Below are 15,907 nucleotides of genomic sequence, written 5' to 3'. Positions count from 1 at the left end.
GCAGCGTAGATATTTCCATGGACATGCAGATTGCGGTGTAGATATTTCCATGTTTATACAGATAGCGGTGTACATATTTCCATGTTTTCACAGATGGTGGTGTGGATACTTCCGTGTTTTTACACATGGCAGAGTAGATACTTCCATCTTTATGGAGATGGCAGTGTAGATATTTTCATGTTTATAGAGATGGCGGTGTAGATATTTCCATATTTATAGAGATAGCGGTGTAGATAATTCCATCTTTCTACAGATGGCAGTGTAGATATTTCCATGTTTATACAGATGGCGGTGTAGATATTTCCATACTTATACAGATGTCTGTGTAGATATTTCCATGTGTATACAGATGGTATTGTAGTTACTTCCATGTTTATATAGATGGTGGTGTAGATATTTCCATGTTTATTCAGATGACTGTGTAGATATTTCCATGTTTTTACAGATGGCAGTGGAGATATTTCAATATTTATAGAGATGGCGCTGTAGATATTCCACGTTTATACAGATCGCGGTGTAGATATTTCCTTGTTTATACAGATAGCGGTGTAGATGTTTCCATGTTTATACAGATGGTGGTGTAGATATTTCCATCTTTCTACAAATGGCATTGTAAATATTTCCATGTTTATGCAGATGGCGGTGTAGATACTTCCATGTTTATATAGATGGTGGTGTAGATATTACCATGTTTATACAGATAGCGGTGTAGATATTTCCATGTTTATACAGATCGTGGTGAAGATATTTCCATGTTTATACAGATCGCGGTGTAGATATTTCCATGTTTATACAGATCGTGGTGTAGATATTTCCATGTTTATACAGATAGCATTGTAGATATTTCCATGTTTACAGATAGCAGTGTAGATATTTCCATGTTTATAGAATTAGCGGTGTAGGTATTTCCATGTTTATAGACATAGCAGTGTAGATATATCCATGTTTATATAGATGGCGTTGTAGATATTTCCATGTTTATACCGATAGATGTGTTGGTATTTCTACGTTTATACAGATAGCGATGTAGATATTTCCATGTTTATACAGCTCGCGGTGCAGATATTTATATCTTTACACAGATGGCATTGTAGATATTTCCTTATTCACACAGATGGCGGTGTAGATGTTTCCATGTTTATACAGATGGCGGAGTAGTTAGTTCCATGTTTATGGAGATGGCAGTGTAGATATTTTCATGTTTATAGAGATGGCGGTGTAGATATTTCCATGTTTATAGAGATAGCAGTGTAGATATTTACATGTTTATACAGATGGCTGTGTAGATATTTCCATGTGTATACAGATGGCATTGTAGATATTTCCATGTTTATACAGATGACTGTAGAGGTATTTCCATGTTTTACCGATGGCTCTGCAGATATTTCCATGTTTATAGAGATAGCGGTGTAGATATTTCCATGTTTGTACAGATGGCGTTGTTGATATTTCCATCTATACACAGATGGCCGTGTAGATATTTCCATGTTTATACAGATGGCAGCGTAGATATTTCCATGGACATGCAGATGGCGGAGTAGATATTTCCATCTTTCTACAGATGGCAGTGTAGATATTTCCATGTTTATACAGATGGCGGTGTAGATATTTCCATACTTATAGAGATGTCTGTGTAGATATTTCCATGTGTATACAGATGGTATTGTAGGTATCTCCATGTTTATACAGATGGTGGTGTAGATATTTCCATGTTTATTCAGATGACTGTGTATATATTTCCATGTTTTTACAGATGGCAGTGTAGATATTTCCATGTTTATAGAGATGGCGCTGTAGATATTCCATGTTTATACAGATCGCAGTGTAGATATTTCCATGTTTATACTGATAGCGGTGTAGATATTTCCATGTTTTTAGAGATAACGGTGTAGATATTTCCATATTTACACAGATTGCGGTGTAGATATTTCCATCTTTCTACAGATGGCATTGTAGATATTTCCATGTTTATGCAGATGGCGGTGTGGATACTTCCATGTTTATATAGACGGTGGTGTAGATATTACCATGTTTATACAGATAGCGGTGTAGATATTTCCATGTTTATACAGATCGTGGTGAAGATATTTCCATGTTTATACAGATCACGGTGTAGATATTTCCATGTTTATACAGATCGCGGTGTAGATATTTCCATGTTTATACAGATAGCGTTGTAGATATTTCCATGTTAATACAGATAGCAGTGTAGATATTTCCATGTTTATAGAGATAGCGGTGTAGGTATTTCCATGTTTATAGACATAGCAGTGTAGATATATCCATGTTTATATAGATGGCGTTGTAGATATTTCCATGTTTATACCGATAGATGTGTTGGTATTTCTACGTTTATACAGATAGCGATGTAGATATTTCCATGTTTATACAGCTCGCGGTGCATATATTTATATCTTTATACAGATGGCATTGTAGATATTTCCTTATTCACACAGATGGCGGTGTAGATGTTTCCATGTTTATACAGATGGCGGAGTAGTTAGTTCCATGTTTATGGAGATGGCAGTGTAGATATTTTCATGTTTATAGAGATGGCGGTGTAGATATTTCCATGTTTATAGAGATGGCAGTGTAGATATTTACATGTTTATACAGATGGCTGTGTAGATATTTCCATGTGTATACAGATGGCATTGTAGATATTTCCATGTTTATACAGATTACAGAAAAGGTATTTCCATGTTTTACCGATGGCTCTGCAGATATTTCCATGTTTATAGAGATAGCGGTGTAGATATTTCCATGTTTTCACAGATGGTGGTGTGGATATTTCCGTGTTTATCCACATGGCAGAGAAGATACTTCCATCTTTATGGAGATGGCAGTGTAGATATTTTCATGTTTATAGAGATGGCGGTGTAGATATTTCCATATTTATAGAGATAGCGGTGTAGATAATTCCATCTTTCTACAGATGGCAGTGTAGATATTTCCATGTTTATACAGATGGCGGTGTAGATATTTCCATACTTATGCAGATGTCTGTGTAGATATTTCCATGTGTATACAGATGGTAATGTAGGTATCTCCATGTTTATACAGATGGTGGTGTAGATATTTCCATGTTTATTCAGATGACTGTGTAGAAATTTCCATGTTTTACAGATGGCAGTGTAGATAATTCCATCTTTCTACAGATGGCAGTGTAGATATTTCCATGTTTATACAGATGGCGGTGTAGATATTTCCATACTTATACAGATGTCTGTGTAGATATTTCCATGTGTATACAGATGGTATTGTAGGTATTTCCATGTTTATACAGATGGTGGTGTAGATATTTCCATGTTTATTCAGATGACTGTGTAGATATTTCCATGTTTTTACAGATGGCAGTGTAGATATTTCCATGTTTATAGAGATGGCGCTGTAGATATTCCATGTTTATACAGATCGCGGTGTAGATATTTCCATGTTTATACAGATAGCGGTGTAGATATTTCCATGTTTTTAGAGATAACGGTGTAGATATTTCCATGTTTACACAGATTGCGGTGTAGATATTTCCATCTTTCTACAGATGGCATTGTAGATATTTCCATGTTTATGCAGATGGCGGTGTAGATATTTCCATACTTATACAGATGTCTGTGTAGATATTTCCATGTGTATACAGATGGTAATGTAGGTATCTCCATGTTTATACAGATGGTGGTGTAGATATTTCCATGTTTATTCAGATGATTGTGTAGAAATTTCCATGTTTTACAGATGGCAGTGTAGATATTTCAATGTTTATAGAGACGGCACTGTAGATATTTCCATGTTTATACAGATCGCGGTGTAGGTATTTCCATGTTTATACAGATAGCGGTGTAGATATTTCCATGTTTTTACAGATATCGGTGTAGATATTTCCATGTTTACACAGATTGCGGTGAAGATATTTCCATCTTTCTACAGATGGCATTGTAGGTATTTCCATGTTTATGCACATGGCGGTGTAGATATTTCCATGTTTATATAGATGGTGGTGTAGATATTACCACGTTTATACAGATAGCGGTGTAGATATTTCCATGTTTATACAGATCGTTGTGAAGATATTTCCATGTTTACACAGATCGCGGTGTAGATATTTCCATGTTTATACAGATCGCTGTGTAGATAGTTCCATGTTTATACAGATAGCGGTGTAGATATTTCCATGATTATAGAGATAGCGGTGTAGGTATTTCCATGTTTATAGACATAGCGGTGTAGATATTTCCATGTTTATATAGATGGCGTTGTAGATATTTCCATGTTTATACCGATAGATGTGTTGGTATTTCCACGTTTATACAGATAGCGATGTAGATATTTCCATGTTTATACAGCTCGCGGTGCAGATATTTATATCTTTATACTGATGGCATTGTAGATATTTCCTTATTCACACAGATGGCGGTGTAGGTGTTTCCATGTTTATACTGATGGCGGAGTAGTTAGTTCCATGTTTATGGAGATGGCAGTGTAGATATTTTCATGTTTATAGAGATGGCGGTGTAGATATTTACATGTTTATAGAGATAGCAGTGTAGATATTTACATGTTTATACAGATGGCTGTGTAGATATTTCCATGTGTATACAGATGGCATTGTAGATATTTCCATGTTTATACAGATGACTGTAGAGTTATTTCCATGTTTTACAGATGGCTGTGCAGATATTTCCATGTTTATAGAGATAGTGGTGTAGATATTTCCATGTTTGTACAGATGGCGTTGTTGATATTTCCATCTATACACAGATGGCCGTGTAGATTTTTCCATGTTTATACAGATGGCAGCATAGATATTTCCATGGACATGCAGATGGCGGTGCAGATATTTCCATGTTTATACAGATAGCGGTGTAGATATTTCCATGTTTTCACAGATGGTGGTGTAGATATTTCCGTGTTTATACAGATGGCGGCGTAGTTACTTCCATCTTTATGGAGATGTCAGTGTAGATATTTTCATGTTTATATAGATGGCGGTGTAGATATTTCCATGTTTATAGAGATAGCAGTGTAGATATTTACATGTTTATACAGCTCGCGGTGCAGATATTTATATCTTTATACAGATGGCATTGTAGATATTTCCTTATTCACACAGATGGCGGTGTAGATGTTTCCATGTTTATACAGATGGCGGAGTAGTTAGTTCCATGTTTATGGAGATGGTAGTGTAGATATTTTCATGTTTATAGAGATGGCGGTGTAGATATTTCCATGTTTATAGAGATAGCAGTGTAGATATTTACATGTTTATACAGATGACTGTAGAGGGATTTCCATGTTTTACCGATGGCTCTGCAGATATTTCCATGTTTATAGAGATAGCGGTGTAGATATTTCCATGTTTGTACAGATGGCGTTGTTGATATTTCCATCTATACACAGATGGCCGTGTAGATATTTCCATGTTTATACAGATGGCAGCGTAGATATTTCCATGGACATGCAGATGGCGGTGTAGATATTTCCATGTTTATACAGATAGCGGTGTAGATATTTCCATGTTTTCACAGATGGTGGTGTAGATGTTTCCGTGTTTATCCACATGGCGGAGTAGATACTTCCATCTTTATGGAGATGGCAGTGTAGATATTTTCATGTTTATAGAGATGGCGGTGTAGATATTTCCATATTTATAGAGATAGCGGTGTAGATATTTCCATCTTTCTACAGATGGCAGTGTAGATATTTCCATGTTTATACAGATGGCGGTGTAGATATTTCCATACTTATAGAGTTGTCTGTGTACATATTTCCATGTGTATACAGATGGTATTTTAGGTATTTCCATGTTTATACAGATGGTGGTGTAGATATTTCCATGTTTATTCAGATGACTGTGTAGATATTTCCATGTTTTACAGATGGCAGTGGAGATATTTCAATGTTTATAGAGATGGCGCTGTAGATATTTCCATGTTTATACAGATTACGGTGTAGATATTTCCATGTTTATACAGATAGCGGTGTAGATATTTCCATGTTTTTACAGATATCGGTGTAGATATTTCCATGTTTACACAGATTGCGGTGAAGATATTTCCATCTTTCTACAGATGGCATTGTAGATATTTCCATGTTTATGCACATGGCGGTGTAGATATTTCCATGTTTATATAGATGGTGGTGTAGATATTACCATGTTTATACAGATAGCGGTGTAGATATTTCCATGTTTATACAGATCGTGGTGAAGATATTTCCATGTTTATACAGATCGCGGTGTAGATATTTCCATGTTTATACAGATCGCTGTGTAGATAGTTCCATGTTTATACAGATAGCGGTGTAGATATTTCCATGTTTATACAGATAGCGGTGTAGATATTTCCATGATTATAGAGATAGCGGTGTAGGTATTTCCATGTTTATAGACATAGCGGTGTAGATATTTCCATGTTTATATAGATGGCGTTGTAGATATTTCCATGTTTATACCGATAGATGTGTTGGTATTTCCACGTTTATACAGATAGCGATGTAGATATTTCCATGTTTATACAGCTCGCGGTGCAGATATTTATATCTTTATACTGATGGCATTGTAGATATTTCCTTATTCACACAGATGGCGGTGTAGATGTTTCCATGTTTATACAGATGGCGGAGTAGTTAGTTCCATGTTTATGGAGATGGCAGTGTAGATATTTTCATGTTTATAGAGATGGCGGTGTAGATATTTACATGTTTATAGAGATAGCAGTGTAGATATTTACATGTTTATACAGATGGCTGTGTAGATATTTCCATGTGTATACAGATGGCATTGTAGATATTTCCATGTTTATACAGATGACTGTAGAGTTATTTCCATGTTTTACAGATGGCTGTGCAGATATTTCCATGTTTATAGAGATAGTGGTGTAGATATTTCCATGTTTGTACAGATGGCGTTGTTGATATTTCCATCTATACACAGATGGCCGTGTAGATATTTCCATGTTTATACAGATGGCAGCGTAGATATTTCCATGGACATGCAGATGGCGGTGTAGATATTTCCATGTTTATACAGATAGCGGTGTAGATATTTCCATGTTTTCACAGATGGTGGTGTAGATATTTCCGTGTTTATACAGATGGCGGCGTAGTTACTTCCATCTTTATGGAGATGGCAGTGTAGATATTTTCATGTTTATATAGATGGCGGTGTAGATATTTCCATGTTTATAGAGATAGCAGTGTAGATATTTACATGTTTATACAGCTCGCGGTGCAGATATTTATATCTTTATACAGATGGCATTGTAGATATTTCCTTATTCACACAGATGGCGGTGTAGATGTTTCCATGTTTATACAGATGGCGGAGAAGTTAGTTCCATGTTTATGGAGATGGCAGTGTAGATATTTTCATGTTTATAGAGATGGCGGTGTAGATATTTCCATGTTTATAGAGATAGCAGTGTAGATATTTACATGTTTATACAGATGACTGTAGAGGGATTTCCATGTTTTACCGATGGCTCTGCAGATATTTCCATGTTTATAGAGATAGCGGTGTAGATATTTCCATGTTTGTACAGATGGCGTTGTTGATATTTCCATCTATACACAGATGGCCGTGTAGATATTTCCATGTTTATACAGATGGCAGCGTAGATATTTCCATGGACGTGCAGATGGCGGTGTAGATATTTCCATGTTTATACAGCTCGCGGTGCAGATATTTATATCTTTATACAGATGGCATTGTAGATATTTCCTTATTCACACAGATGGCGGTGTAGATGTTTCCATGTTTATACAGATGGCGGAGTAGTTAGTTCCATGTTTATGGAGATGTAGATATTTCCACGTGTATACAGATGGCATTGTAGATGTTTCCATGTTTATACAGATGACTGTAGATGTATTTCCATGTTTTACAGATGGCTGTGCAGATATTTCCATGTTTATAGAGATAGCGGTGTAGATATTTCCATGTTAGTAGAGATGGCATTGTTGACATTTCCATCTATACACAGATGGCTGTGTAGATATTTCCATGTTTATACAGATGGCAGCGTAGATATTTCCATGGACATGCAGATGGCGGTGTAGATATTTCCATGTTTATACAGATCGCGGTGTAGATATTTCCATGTTTTCACAGATGGTGGTGTAGATATTTCCGTGTTTATACACATGGCGGAGTAGATACTTCCATCTTTATGGACATGGCAGTGTAGATATTTTCATGTTTATAGAGATGGCGGTGTAGATATTTCCATATTTATAGAGATAGCAGTGTAGATATTTCCATTGTTTATAGAGATAGCGGTGTAGATATTTCCATGTTTGTACAGATGGCGTTGTTGATATTTCCATCTATACACAGATGGCCGTGTAGATATTTCCATGTTTATACAGATGGCAGCGTAGATATTTCCATGGACGTGCAGATGGCGGTGTAGATATTTCCATGTTTATACAGCTCGCGGTGCAGATATTTATATCTTTATACAGATGGCATTGTAGATATTTCCTTATTCACACAGATGGCGGTGTAGATGTTTCCATGTTTATACAGATGGCGGAGTAGTTAGTTCCATGTTTATGGAGATGTAGATATTTCCACGCGTATACAGATGGCATTGTAGATGTTTCCATGTTTATACAGATGACTGTAGATGTATTTCCATGTTTTACAGATGGCTGTGCAGATATTTCCATGTTTATAGAGGTAGCGGTGTAGATATTTCCATGTTAGTAGAGATGGCATTGTTGACATTTCCATCTATACACAGATGGCTGTGTAGATATTTCCATGTTTATACAGATGGCAGCGTAGATATTTCCATGGACATGCAGATGGCGGTGTAGATATTTCCATGTTTATACAGATCGCGGTGTAGATATTTCCATGTTTTCACAGATGGTGGTGTAGATATTTCCGTGTTTATACACATGGCGGAGTAGATACTTCCATCTTTATGGACATGGCAGTGTAGATATTTTCATGTTTATAGAGATGGCGGTGTAGATATTTCCATATTTATAGAGATAGCAGTGTAGATATTTCCATCTTTCTACAGATGGCAGTGTAGATATTTCCATGTTTATACAGATGGCGTTGTAGATATTTCCATACTTATACAGATGTCTGTGTAGATATCTCCATGTGTATACAGATGGTATTGTAGGTATTTCCATGTTTATACAGATGGTGGTGTAGATATTTCCATGTTTATTCAGATGACTGTGTAGATATTTCCATGTTTTTACAGGTGGCAGTGTAGATCTTTCAATGTTTATAGAGATGGCGCTCTAGATATTTCCATGTTTATACAGATCGCGGTGTAGATATTTCCATGTTTTTACAGATATCGGTGTAGATATTTCCATGTTTACACAGATTGCGGTGTAGATATTTCCATCTTTCTACAGATGGCATTGTAGATATTTCCATGTTTATGCAGATGGCGGTGTAGTTATTTCCATGTTTATATGGATGGTGGTGTAGACATTACCATGTTTATACAGATAGCGGTGTAGATATTACCATGTTTATACAGATCGTGGTGAAGATATTTCCATGTTTATACAGATCGCGGTGTAGATATTTCCATGTTTATACAGATCGCTGTGTAGATATTTCCATGTTTATACAGATAGCGGTGTAGATATTTCCATGTTTATACAGATAGCAGTGTAGATATTTCCATATTTATAGAGATAGCGGTGTAGGTATTTCCATGTTTATAGACATAGCCGTGTAGATATTTCAATGTTTATATAGATGGCGTTGTAGATATTTGCATGTTTATAACGATAGATGTGTTGGTATTTCCACGTTTATACAGATAGCAATGTAGATATTTCCATGTTTATAAAGCTCGCGGTGCAGATATTTATACCTTTATACAGATGGCATTGTAGATATTTCCTTATTCACACAGATGGCGGTGTAGATGTTTCCATGTGTATACAGATGGCATTGTAGATATTTCCATGGTTATACAGATGTCTGTAGAGGTATTTCCATGTTTTTCAGATGGCTGTGCAGATATTTCCATGTTTATAGAGATAGCGGTGTAGATATTTCCATGTTTGTACAGATGGCATTTTTGATATTTCCATCTATACACAGATGGCCGTGTAGATATTTCCATGTTTATACAGATGGCAGCGTAGATATTTCCATGGACATGCAGATGGCGGTGTAGATATTTCCATGTTTATAAAGATCGCGGTGTAGATATTTCCATGTTTATACAGATAGCGGTGTAGATATTTCCATGTTTTTACAGATAACGGTGTAGATATTTCCATGTTTACACAGATTGCGGTTTAGATATTTCCATCTTTCTACAGATGGCATTGTAGATATTTCCATGTTTATGCAGATGCCGGTGTAGATACTTCCATGTTTATATAGATGGTGGTGTAGATATTACCATGTTTATACAGATAGCGGTGTAGATATTTCCATGTTTATACAGATCGTGGTGAAGATATTTCCATGTTTATACAGATCGCGGTGTAGATATTTCCATGTTTATACAGCTCGCGGTGCAGATATTTATATCTTTCTACAGATGGCATTGTAGATATTTCCTTATTCACACAGATGGCGGTGTAGATGTTTCCATGTTTATACAGATGGCGGAGTAGTCAGTTCCATGTTTATGGAGATGGCAGTGTAGATATTTTCATGTTTATAGAGATGGCGGTGTAGATATTTGCATGTTTATAGAGATAGCAGTGTAGATATTTACATGTTTATACAGATCGCTGTGTAGTTATTTCCATGTGTTTACAGATGGCATTGTAGATATTTCCATGTTTATACACATGACTGTAGAGGTATTTCCATGTTTTACAGATGGCTGTGCAGATATTTACATGTTTATAGAGATAGCGGTGTAGATATTTCCATGTTTGTACAGATGGCGTTGTTGATATTTCCATCTATACTCAGAAGGCCGTGTAGATATTTCCATGTTTATACAGATGGCAGTGTAGATATTTCCATGGACTTGCAGATGGCTGTGTAGATATTTCCATGTTTATACAGATCGCGGTGCAGATATTTCCATGTTTTCAACGATGGTGGTGTAGATATTTCCGTGTTTATACACATGGCAGAGTAGATACATCCATCTTTATGGAGATGGTAGTGTAGATATTTTCATGTTTATAGAGATGGCGGTGTAGATATTTCCATATTTATAGAGATAGCGGTGTAGATATTTCCATCTTTCTACAGATGGCAGTGTAGATATTTCTATGTTTATACAGATGGCGGTGTAGATATTTCCATACTTATACAGATGTCTGTGTAGATATATCCATGTGTATACAGATGGTATTGTAGGTATTTCCATGTTTATACAGATGGTGGTGTAGATATTTCCATGTTTATTCAGATGACTGTGTAGATATTTCCATGTTTTTCCAGATGGCAGTGTAGATATTTCAATGTTTAGAGATGGCGCTGTAGATATTTCCAGTTTATACAGATCGCGGTGTAGATATTTCCTTGTTTTTACAGATATCGCTGTGGATATTTCCATGTTTACACAGATTGCGGTGTAGATATTTCCATCTTTCTACAGATGGCATTGTAGATATTTCCATGTTTATGCAGATGGCGGTGTAGATATTTCCATGTTTATATAGATGGTGGTGTAGGTATTACCGTGTTTATACAGATAGAGGTGTAGATATTTCCATGTTTATACAGATCGCGGTGTAGATATTTCCATGTTTATACAGATCGCGGTGTAGCTATTTCCATGTTTATACAGATAGCGGTGTAGATATTTCCATGTTTATACAGACAGCGGTGTAGATATTTCCAAGTTTATAGAGATAGCGGTGTAGTAATTTCCATGCTTATACCGATAGATGTGTTGGTATTTCCACGTTTATACAGATAGCGATGTAGATATTTCCATGTTTATACAGCTCGCGGTGCAGATATTTATATCTTTATACAGATGGCATTGTAGATATTTCCTTATTCACACAGATGGCGGTGTAGATGTTTCCATGTTTATACAGATGGCGGAGTAGTTAGTTCCATGTTTATGGAGATGGCAGTGTAGATATTTTCATGTTTATAGAGATGGCGGTGTAGATATTTCCATGTTTATAGAGATAGCAGTGTAGATATTTACATGTTTATACAGATGGCTGTGTAGATATATCCATGTGTATACAGATGGCATTGTAGATATTTCCATGTATATACAGATGACTGTCGAGTTATTTCCATGTTTTACCAATGGCTCTGCAGATATTTCCATGTTTATAGAGATAGCGGTGTAGATATTTCCAGGTTTGTACAGATGGCGTTGTTGATATTTCCATCTATACACAGATGGCCGTGTAGATATTTCCATGTTTATACAGATGGCAGCGTAGATATTTCCATGGACATGCAGATGGCGGTGTAGATATTTCCATGTTTATACAGAGAGCGGTGTAGATATTTCCATGTTTTCACAGATGGTGGTGTAGATATTTCCGTGTTTGTTCACATGGCGGAGTAGATACTTCCATCTTTATGGAGATGGCTGTGTAGATATTTTCATGTTTATAGAGATGGCGGTGTAGATATTTCCATATTTATAGAGATAGCGGTGTAGATATTTCCATCTTTCTACAGATGGCAGTGTAGATATTTCCATGTTTATACAGATGGCGGTGTAGATATTTCCATACTTATACAGATGTCTGTGTAGATATATCCATGTGTATACAGATGGTATTGTAGGTATTTCCATGTTTATACAGATGGTGGTGTAGATATTTCCATGTTTATTCAGATGACTGTGTAGATATTTCCATGTTTTTACAGATGGCAGTGTAGATATTTCAATGTTTATAGATATGGAGCTGTAGATATTTCCATGTTTATACAGATCACAGTGTAGATATTTCCATGTTTTTACAGATATCAGTGTAGATATTTCCATGTTTACACAGATTGCGGTGTAGATATTTCCATCTTTCTACAGATGGCATTGTAGATATTTCCATGTTTATGCAGATGGCGGTGTAGATATTTCCATGTTTATATAGATGGTGGTGTAGATATTACCATGTTTATACAGATAGCGTTGTTGGTATTTCCATGTTTATACAGATCATGGTGAAGATATTTCCATATTTATACAGATAGCGGTGTAGATATTTCCATGTTTATACAGATCGCGGTGTAGATATTTCCATGTTTATACAGATAGCGGTGTAGATATTTCCATGTTTATACAGATAGCGCTGTAGATATTTCCATGTTTATAGAGATAGCGGTGTAGGTATTTCCATGTTTATAGACATAGCGGTGTAGATATTTCCATGTTTATATAGATGGCGTTGTAGATATTTCCATGTTTATACCGATAGATGTGTTGGTATTTCTACGTTTATACAGATAGCGATGTAGACATTTCCATGTTTATACAGCTCGCGGTGCAGATATTTATATCTTTATACAGATGTCATTGTAGATATTTCCTTATTCACACAGATGGCGGTGTAGATGTTTCCATGTTTATACAGATGGCGGAGTAGTTAGTTCCATGTTTATGGAGATGGCAGTGTAGATATTTTCATGTTTATAGGGATGGCGGTGTAGATATTTCCATGTTTATAGAGATAGCAGTGTAGATATTTACATGTTTATACAGATGGCTGTGTAGATATTTCCATGTGTATACAGATGGCATTGTAGATATTTCCATGTTTATACAGATGACTGTAGAGGTATTTCCATGTTTTACCGATGGCTCTGCATATATTTCCATGTTTATAGAGATAGCAGTGTGGATATTTCCATGTTTGTACAGATGGCGTTGTTGATATTTCCATCTATACACAGATGGCCGTGTAGATATTTCCATGTTTATACAGATGGCAGCGTAGATATTTCCATGGACATGCAGATGGCGGTGTAGATATTTCCATGTTTATACAGATAGCGGTGTAGATATTTTCATGTTTTCACAGATGGTGGTTTAGATGTTTCCGTGTTTATACACATGGCGGAGTAGATACTTCCATCTTTATGGAGATGGCAGTGTAGATATTTTCATGTTTATAGAGATGGCGGTGTAGATATTTCCATATTTATAGAGATAGCGGTGTAGATATTTCCATCTTTCTACAGATGGCAGTGTAGATATTTCCATGTTTATACAGATGGCGGTGTAGATATTTCCATACTTATACAGATGTCTGTGTAGATATATCCATGTGTATACAGATGGTATTGTAGGTATTTCCATGTTTATACAGATGGTGGTGTAGATATTTCCATGTTTATTCAGATGACTGTGTAGATATTTCCATGTTTTTACAGATGGCAGTGTAGATATTTCAATGTTTATAGATATGGAGCTGTAGATATTTCCATGTTTATACAGATCACAGTGTAGATATTTCCATGTTTTTACAGATATCAGTGTAGATATTTCCATGTTTACACAGATTGCGGTGTAGATATTTCCATCTTTCTACAGATGGCATTGTAGATATTTCCATGTTTATGCAGATGGCGGTGTAGATATTTCCATGTTTATATAGATGGTGGTGTAGATATTACCATGTTTATACAGATATCATTGTTGGTATTTCCATGTTTATACAGATCATGGTGAAGATATTTCCATATTTATACAGATAGCGGTGTAGATATTTCCATGTTTATACAGATCGCGGTGTAGATATTTCCATGTTTATACAGATAGCGGTGTAGATATTTCCATGTTTATACAGATAGCGCTGTAGATATTTCCATGTTTATAGAGATAGCGGTGTAGGTATTTCCATGTTTATAGACATAGCGGTGTAGATATTTCCATGTTTATATAGATGGCGTTGTAGATATTTCCATGTTTATACCGATAGATGTGTTGGTATTTCTACGTTTATACAGATAGCGATGTAGATATTTCCATGTTTATACAGCTCGCGGTGCAGATATTTATATCTTTATACAGATGGCATTGTAGATATTTCCTTATTCACACAGATGGCGGTGTAGATGTTTCCATGTTTATACAGATGGCGGAGTAGTTAGTTCCATGTTTATGGAGATGGCAGTGTAGATATTTTCATGTTTATAGGGGTGGCGGTGTAGATATTTCCATGTTTATAGAGATAGCAGTGTAGATATTTACATGTTTATACAGATGGCTGTGTAGATATTTCCATGTGTATACAGATGGCATTGTAGATATTTCCATGTTTATACAGATGACTGTAGAGGTATTTCCATGTTTTACCGATGGCTCTGCATATATTTCCATGTTTATAGAGATAGCAGTGTGGATATTTCCATGTTTGTACAGATGGCGTTGTTGATATTTCCATCTATACACAGATGGCCGTGTAGATATTTCCATGTTTATACAGATGGCAGCGTAGATATTTCCATGGACATGCAGATGGCGGTGTAGATATTTCCATGTTTATAGAGATAGCGGTGTAGATATTTTCATGTTTTCACAGATGGTGGTGTAGATGTTTCCGTGTTTATACACATGGCGGAGTAGATACTTCCATCTTTATGGAGATGGCAGTGTAGATATTTTCATGTTTATAGAGATGGCGGTGTAGATATTTCCATATTTATAGAGATAGCGGTGTAGATATTTCCATCTTTCTACAGATGGCAGTGTAGATATTTCCATGTTTATACAGATGGCGGTGTAGATATTTCCATACTTATAGAGTTGTCTGTGTACATATTTCCATGTGTATACAGATGGTATTGTAGGTATTTCCATGTTTATACAGAAGGTGGTGTAGATATTTCCATGTTTATTCAGATGACTGTGTAGATATTTCCATGTTTTACAGATGGCAGTGTAGATATTTCAATGTTTATAGAGATGGCGCTGTAGATATTTCCATGTTTTTACAGATTGCGGTGTAGATATTTCCATGTTTATACAGATAGCGGTGT

This window comes from Pan paniscus, chromosome 7, assembly GCF_029289425.2.
Source record: "Pan paniscus chromosome 7, NHGRI_mPanPan1-v2.0_pri, whole genome shotgun sequence".
NCBI classification, from domain to species: Eukaryota; Metazoa; Chordata; class Mammalia; order Primates; family Hominidae; genus Pan; species Pan paniscus.
This window is presented reverse-complemented; position numbering follows the sequence as displayed.